General features: G+C 37.5%; 1 long non-coding RNA gene across 1 annotated transcript; it reads right to left on the bottom strand.

Moving 5' to 3' along the window:
- Window positions 1-807: 807 nt before the first annotated feature.
- LOC118761441 lies at window positions 808-7,957 on the bottom strand. The gene is made up of 4 exons (XR_004997381.1): window positions 7,861-7,957; window positions 5,768-5,851; window positions 3,847-3,915; window positions 808-1,626 (listed from the first exon to the last, which is right to left on the bottom strand). It is a non-coding gene; the product is annotated as an uncharacterized LOC118761441 (long non-coding RNA).
- Window positions 7,958-8,668: the final 711 nt, after the last annotated feature.

Genomic DNA, 8,668 nt, shown 5'->3' with positions numbered 1-8,668 from the left:
CCATTCGATTAAATTGACCTCAGTATACAACTGGCACTTAATTTATCGACCCCCAAAAGGAGGAAAGGCAAATTTGACCTCGGTGGAATTTGAACTCAGAACTTAGCGACAGACAAAATACCGTTAAGCATTTCACCCTGTTTGCTAACATTTCTGCCAGCTCGATGCCTTAACATACACTGATAGCAATAATGGACTTTAAAACTAAGTGCTATATTTACATAAATGCTTTGAGAAGGAAATGAGAGAAAAGACAACGTGTGAATCAGATGCTTGGAGATATTCATCTCTTTAAATACAGAGCCACGTGTCATGTATGGATATGTAACAGTGTGTCTTAACATAGGGTTACATATAGCTATGTGCCTAAAGGACTGACGATATACACAGAGAGAGAGAGAGAGAGCCAAAAGTCATGCACCAAAGCATTTGCCATTTTGTCCGTCGTGTACAAGTACATATGCCTTCAATGCTCTTCCAGAGTGCATTGAACTGGTTCCCCCATTCGGTCTCCATGGTGCAACCAATAGAACCATTGCAGACTCCTTCAACCAAAAGCCACATTGGCATCCAAACATGTCATGCAACAGGCAGTGTGCATGACAAATACCAAAGTGGCTGCCTGGTGCTATCACACAAGACACGGGGGATCTGTCATAATAACAAGCTTCAAAAAAAAAAAAAAAAAAAAAAGTCTAAAGAAATCAGTTTGAAGATCCTTGCAGGAAATTGGCAATTCCTCATGTGACAAATAACAAAAACTGCAGACATTTCGGAACACTTGTGATCATACTGCTGACATTTTTTTTGGCTTTGTAATTAAATAAAAACGTGTTGTCTTTGAAATATGTAATATAATTAAATGAGTTTTAATTTTGGTTTGTGACTTTTTGGCCTATTCTGTATAAATGCATGTATATATATATGTATAAATTTAAAAAAAAATTAGTTATCCAATCAAATTTAAATGCTTATTCGTTGAACTGGTTTCCATAAATAAACTCACAATTTATAAAATTCCATTACTGGTGTGTATTACAAGAACCATCAGATGAATAGTCATGTGAAACAACTCTGAGCAGCAGTTTGTGAAGTTTCTTTTTTAGCTTTAATAAAAGAGTACTTTACTCTGCCTTTCGTATTTGAGCACTAATTTCCCCCACCTTATGTGTTTGTATGTATATATGTGTGTGTGTGTGTATGGGGAAGATAGAATACTTACAGTAGGGGGGGGGGATAAACACTCCACCCCACAAAATGTCAAGTATTTTGAAGTAGAATAATGGAATAAGCCAGTTGTCGTTGTCGTCATCTTTGTCATCACATCTATCACTGTTAACACCATCACCACCATTGAGAAAGAAAATTACAATGAAAATGTAGAATATGTGGAGAGAGAGATAGAAAAATAAAAAGAGGTGGGGAGAATGAGTGAAATATTATAGAGCCATGATGAGATAAGGGGACAATGAAATGCTTGATACCCTTCCCACACTCCCCACCCTACTCCCTACCCCCCATCTGGCCCAACCGTCCACCCAATCTCATCATACACAGATGTGATTGATAAATCTTCCATCCAGCTTTATATAATACAATACTACAACACACAACTCAGGAAATGATCTGAAAAGAGAAGAAAAGAAAGAAAGAAAAATGCAGTTAATTGTGGCAATAATAATAATAATAATCCTTTCTCCTGTAGGCACAAGGCCTGAAATTTTAGGGGAGGGGGTTACCTCAGTGCATCACTGGTACTTATCTTATTGAACCTTGAAAGGATGAAAGGCAAAGCCGACCATGGCAGTATTTGAACTCAGAACACAGTGATTGGATGAATCTACTTTCTACTAAAGGCACAATTTTGGAGGAGGGGGTTCAATCGAATACATTGACCCCTGTGCCCAACTGGTACCTATTTTATTGACCCTGGAAGGACAAAAGGCAAAGTTGACCTCAGCAGAATTTGAACCTAGAACATAAAGACAGACGGCAGTTCTGCCAGTTTGTTGCTTTGAACAATAACCAGCAGCAACTGGGGAAATTCCAAAGTGCAAGGCAACAGATTTGAAAACACTTTAATATGTTAAACACAAAGAATTTCAAAGCAATTTGTCTTTGAAACTGTGCCATTTAATCAAAACTTTCAGATACAATCGAAATGGTGTCGTTTCTTTACCTTCTTTTAATACGTTTGGCAGATATTTTCAGGAAACAAAAGACAAAGGTAAAAAAAGATAAAACCTGTACACTTCTCTGCTGAACTATGACCAAAGATCAGTTCAAATTATTTAGTAATTGAGATTATTTTCAGTTTATTTCAGCTACTTATCTACCTTTATCATCTGTAGACTCACCTATGTACCTATCTAATTAACTAACATATCTACCTTCCCTTCTGCCAATGTATTTGTCTACTCTCATAACACCAATAAGCAATCGAAACTTAATAAAAAATAGCCTTTCGTTTGGAACACGTAAAAGACAAAAGTGCACCATCAACAGGTGTTTGCATTCTAAGGTCATTTCACTTTAACTGTCGTCCATAATGAATGAGCTTTCAGCTTGTTTCATTAAGTGAAGCCTTTCAATCGTGCCTTGGAGTTGAACACATGCACAATATCGACACCCCACCCCCCTTCTTCAGTCACATTGTTACCTCCCTTGGCAGAAATGTAACGCAATGCACAGACACACAGACACTAGCAGAAGGATAAGAGTAACCAGACCACCCATAATAACCCGGCACCAGCAAAGTCGGAATTTCCCAGCAACAGAGTTTTACATGATTTCAACAAATGTGACATTGAAATCATACGTAAACGGCTTCTTTCCCCAGAAAAGGAAAGATTTGGCTGCTATTTCTTGCATGCTCTGCCATCATGTAACAGGTATTTCGGGTCCTTTATCGCAAATAGCTGTTATGTAGTAGCAGCGCATGCTAGAAACAGAAGCCAAATGTTAGGAAAAGAGATACAAAAAATTATTTCACACTGAGGTTATCAATGGGTCTTTTATGAAATATTTACCATATTTTTAAAGTCATTTTCACTTTAAAATATCTTAAATATAACAAAATAATTCTTTGAAATGGTTATTCACTTGAAAATAATTTCAAAAAACATTAAAATAGTGTCTGTTTAAAGAAAGCTGAAATATAAATCCTTACTGTACATTTTTGTAATCCCATTCACTTATAAATATTTCTAAATGATTAAAATATTGTGTTTAACAAAAGTGAAAATACATTTACTGTAAAAAGCAACTTGTATTTTTTCGTTGTCCAATCGAAGGTTAGAGTTTCTTTCCTTTCAGGGTCAAGTTATTTCTGGAATATTTTCCCATTATGCACCGTTTGGGGTTCATTTTCACATTTCAGGGGAAAACTTAATACATGGTATTTTCCCCATTACGTGCCAGTTTGGCTGGGTAACATTCCAAGCAAGCAGGATTCAAGCTCACTAGATAATAATATTCTTCTCTACTAAAGGCATAAAGTCTGAAATTTTGGGGGAAGGGGACACGTTGGTTACATCGACCCCAGTATTTCACTGACCCTGAAAGGATGAAAGACAAAATCAACCTCAGTGGAATTTGAACAAAGATGGATGAGATACTAATAAGTATTTTGCCCAGCTTCCCCCCCCCCCAGTAATTTCCAAATTTTGGCACAAATCCAGCAATTTGGGGGAGGGGAGTTCCAGTCAAATACTATGGATTCTAGTATTTGATTTGTACTTTATTTCATTGACCTTGAAAACGATGGAGCTGGGTGCTATGTGAACTCAAAAATATTTTTCTGATTCTCCAACACTCCTGCCCCACTAACAACAAAAAACAAATTACCTGTTTTACAGTTGATTTAATGAATTCTTTCCTTTGGGTGAGATCAAAGTCAGGATATTTTGCATATACCTGCAGGAAAAACACATCAGAAAGATTACACACATATCATCATCATCATCATTTAATACCTGCTTCCCAGACTCCAATTGTCTGTTCTGACCATGGTTTCTACGGCTGAATGCCCTTCCAAACACAAACTACTTCACAGTGGGGTGAGTGCACCCCTTTGTGCCACTGGCACAAAGGATGTGTTTACGCAGCACCAGCACAAGCCTGCACACATGCACTAAGCTGCCCAACCGTATTGCTTCAGGTCCAGCCCTTCTATGTATGACCACCCCAAGCCAATCGATGCCATTTTAGTAATTTTGGCAGATGGAGACTGGAAGGACCTACCATATACATAAATGATGTTTACATCTGCAGCCAGATGCACTATAGCTGGTGACCTCTGTTGACCTTTCTTGTCAACAAAATGCCTGCTTTTGAATTCTTTTAGAATTAAAAAAATCACCTTATTTGAAAAACGGGTCAAGACAGTTAAGGGGAACATCCAGCCATAGAGGCCCTGCCTCATCCACCTTCCCATGTAAGTCTTGCTAGCATGGAATAAATAGATGAAGAAACAAATGAATCAACACTGTGATGGTGCAGACTTGGGGTGGCTTAGAAAAACCGAAGGACCCCTGCAATAAGTGTGTGAGTCTGAGAGGGGAATATGTTGAGTAAAATCATAATTAACTGGTCCTCCTGTATTTTCTCTTACCCAAAGCCAGGCACTTTTCAGCCCCATCCCCTTCAAATAATGACAAAAACAAAATGGGGCTTTGGATGAAGAAGCCAAAAATGTGTATGGGATGTAGTTTAATATTTTGCACTCATTTAGGGAGCGGAAGAAGCAGTAATGATTGTTGCTGACACAAGAACTGAAATATGATCACATGGCTGGCAACTAGACTACAGTATGACTCATTCAGCTTTCATGGTCTATTGTTAAACAGTCTTGATTCTTTAAATACAACATGACCAAATTGAAAGCCTTTACCTTTTGACCAGCAGATTTAGAAAATAATTTTTTGTAACTGAACACTTTCTACCAATATATGAAGTATACTGGTAGAATGTGTCATATAAAACAATTTTTTATTCTTAGAGTTTTCAAGAAAACTTTATATTTACGAAGTTTCGTAAATATTCGTCATATTTCGGTAACTTCAACCAATCAATGACATGTATTCAGCTGAATAAAATTACTGCTGTTGTTTGTCATCAACAACTTCTAGCAGTGTATATATTGTTTGTATGGATAAACAAGTGTATCTGAAGCATGTTTACTTCATGGCACCACCATAATTGTTTGCCCCCCCCCTCTCCCACCCACTCCAATTCTTCATTTAACATTTTTTCAGTAACTCCCTAACCCTAAAACCAGTACAAACGCATGAATGATGTCATAAATAACAGTGACAAACAATATATACACTGCCGGGAGTTGTTGTTGACAAACAACAGCAGTAATTTAATTCAGCTGAATACACGTCATTGATCGGTTGAAGTTACTGAAATATGACTAACTTTATAAATATAAAGTTTTCTCGAAAACTCTAAGAATAAAAATTGTTTTATATGACACATTCTACCAGTATACTTGGTATACTGGTAGAAAGTGTTCAGTTACGAAAAATTTATTTTCTACATCTGCTGGTCAAAAGGTAAAGATCCATTATATATGACAGCCTTGGCTCTAATCCCGGTCAGAACTGGGCACAAACGGTTCAGGAAGCCAGGTACAGGATCAAATAACACCATGGAGGTCAGGCCTGAAGCTGGAGACAAAAAACAGCCTATACCTTTTTTTTTTCTTTCTATCAATAATTTGGGGAGAGTTAAAAGAAACTGTGCTAACGATGTTAGCACTTACCTGCTTTATAACAGTTTTCATAGTGACTTCTTCTAGGTTGGCACCTTCCAGAATTTTCTTCACGTCTTCATGTAACTCCTCATCCTGATCAAAATGGAATAGAAGAACCAAATCCAAGTCATTAATCATTAGAATAGTGTCAGGTGCTAGAGAAGGAACAGAAGGCTGTTGTTGAGTTTGAATCACACCTTCCAGAAATGATGATGATGGTAAAAATAATTTGCTTTGACGAGGTAAAGATGGATCAACACTAGTACATTAAAAAAACCCCAAACAACCTCACTTTCTACATCCCAGTTCTAAAAGGCTACCAAAACTATTGTTTCCATCACACTTTAGCAACAAGCCATATTTTGGACTGGAGGCAATTGCTTCCATTAGAGTATCCTTCTTTGCAACACGTATATTTTATTAAATATATTTCTCCAAATTTTTCTTTCTTCCATTTCTAAGCACAACAACAATTCCTCCAGGGCCAAGCTAGAACCTGGTTATATTATTTACTTTTACTTGTTTCAGTCATTTGATTGTCACCATGCTGGAGTACCTCTTTCAGTCGAACGAATCGAGTCCAGGACTTATTCTTTGTAAGCCTAGTGCACATTCTGTCAGTCTCTTTTGCCAAACTGCTAAGTTACGGGAATGTAAACACACCAACAGTGTCAAACAATGGTGGGGAGACAAATATAGAAACACAAATACATACATATATATATATGCGACAGGCTTCTTTTAGTTTCTGTCTACCAAATCCACACACAACGCTTTGGTCGGCCTGAGGCTATAGTAGAAGACACTTGCTCAAGGTGCCACGCAATGGGACTGAACACAGAACCATGGTAAACAAGCTTCTTACCACACAGCCATGCAAAATTAAGAAATCAATGCCCATTAACTAACATCCTGTAAATATATATAAAAACCTTTACATATAATCAACTAAACTGCATCTTGGCAGGTGAAAATGACATGGCAACAGGTAAAAAATATTACATGCACACTATATACTAACGATCACTGTAATTTATTGGTAATTTTCATCCAAATTCATGCAATACTTTTATACTGGACTGTGTTTCATAAAAAACTCTAGTTTCTAAAACAATCAAGAAGTTTTATATAGAGAAAGCATTACAGGATGTTAAGGTTTAAAACACAACTGGAGAAAACCAACAGATGCTAATGGCAGCGATTTGACAGTCTTCACTTGCTAAACAGTGTTAGCAGCAGGTTAGCCTTTTGTATAAAACTGAGGTTTTTGATATAATTGCGTTGGCCAAGAGAAGAGATGTATAGCTCTGACATAGTGGAGATGGCTCAACCCCTGATAAGGCCCAAGGTGAATAGCTGAACCATGATAAAGTGTAAACAGCTTAATGCCAGATCATTTCTTTGCAGCAGTGACCAAAAGAACCGATGACTAGCCATATAATTATCCTGTTTCTCTCTCTCCAGACTTTGGCTGCCTAAAATCAACCAAGAGTATAGATGATAGACAAAAGGATGTAATGAAAGCAAAGAGAGCAGAGAAGCTAATCTAAAAGGTCTCTCTTTAACGAGCCACATTAAGGGGACGTGAGGGGGTGGGGAAGAAGCAAGAGTAACTGAACAGCAGGAAATGTTTATTTATGCTGTAGGCAGGGCCATGTGCTAGAGAAGCTTGCTTCCTAATTATGTGGTCTTGAATTTAGTCCCACTGTGTGGTACCTGGGGCAAATGCCTTCTATTGTAGTCAACTGAAGCTTTGTGAACGGATTTGGTAGACTGATTGAAACCTGTAGTGTGTGTGTGTGTGTGTGTGTGTGTGTGTGAAGCCCACATGAGGGTGGTGCACAAACATCCCCATCATGCAAGCAATGTTTGTTTCTAGTCTTCTGTGAAAAAAAATGCCTGGCCATAGAAGTACTGACCATGAAATCGAACTGCATAAAAGATTTCCTTCCCAGCAAAAAGGAAAAAAAAAAAAGAACCCAGAAGTACTGACCATGAAATCGAACTGCATAAAAGATTTCCTTCCCAGCAAAAAGGAAACAAAAAAAAAGAACCCATGGCTAATAAAGGTCAAGACAATTGGTTTAAAGAGCAATACTTACCGAAGGAGGTGATTTCTTTTTCTTGATGATGGGTTCATCATCTGAGCTATCAGAAGAAACATCAGAAACTGAAACAAATGTTAAAATATTGGATTATTTTTAACTCTGAAGAAACACCCAAAGGAAGTTAGGGGTCGGTTAAATTTAAAATTAACTCTACTTAGGAAGCTGCAGGTATAGCTGTGTGGTTAAGGACTCTGCTTTCCAACCACATGGTTTCAGGTTCAGTGCCACAGCACATTACCCTGGCCAAGCTGTAGCATATGCTTGTGTCACCTGGTCTTGACATTGCATGATAGTTCAGAAGTATCACCTTCATATAAAAGGTGGTGTCAATCATTTCCAAACACTGTGTGGCCATAGGGAAATGTTAGTTATCTTGGAAACAGGTAAGGGTAAATGGCAGGAAAAACATCTGGCCCTAGAACAATCTGCCTCATACATGCATGTAAAGTAAAGTTGATGTTAAAATGATGAATAATTAACCCTTTCGTTACTAACCCGGCCGAAAAATATTTTGGTTCATAATACCAATCTGGCCAAGAGAACCTATTGTTATTTAAATGTAAATTTGAACCCAAATCTCGTTGGTGCATTCGTTAAAACACGTGATTTCACTTTGTAAATAGTTGGGTTATAGTATCCGACATTGCTTGACACGATATCTCAACTCAGTGAATTTTGGGAGATTTTTTTCCACATTTTTTTCGGCATCGATTTTTCTTCAACTTTGAAAATGGATAGGAGTTTCATGTTATCAAGCATTGATTCCGAATTTAAAGCTTTTTCAATGGAAAATAGGGAGATA

The sequence above is a fragment of the Octopus sinensis genome, unplaced genomic scaffold (assembly GCF_006345805.1).
Source record: "Octopus sinensis unplaced genomic scaffold, ASM634580v1 Contig13618, whole genome shotgun sequence".
Lineage (NCBI taxonomy): Eukaryota > Metazoa > Mollusca > Cephalopoda > Octopoda > Octopodidae > Octopus > Octopus sinensis.
Note: the sequence above shows the minus strand (reverse complement) of the source record. Positions and strands in the feature narration are given on the sequence as shown.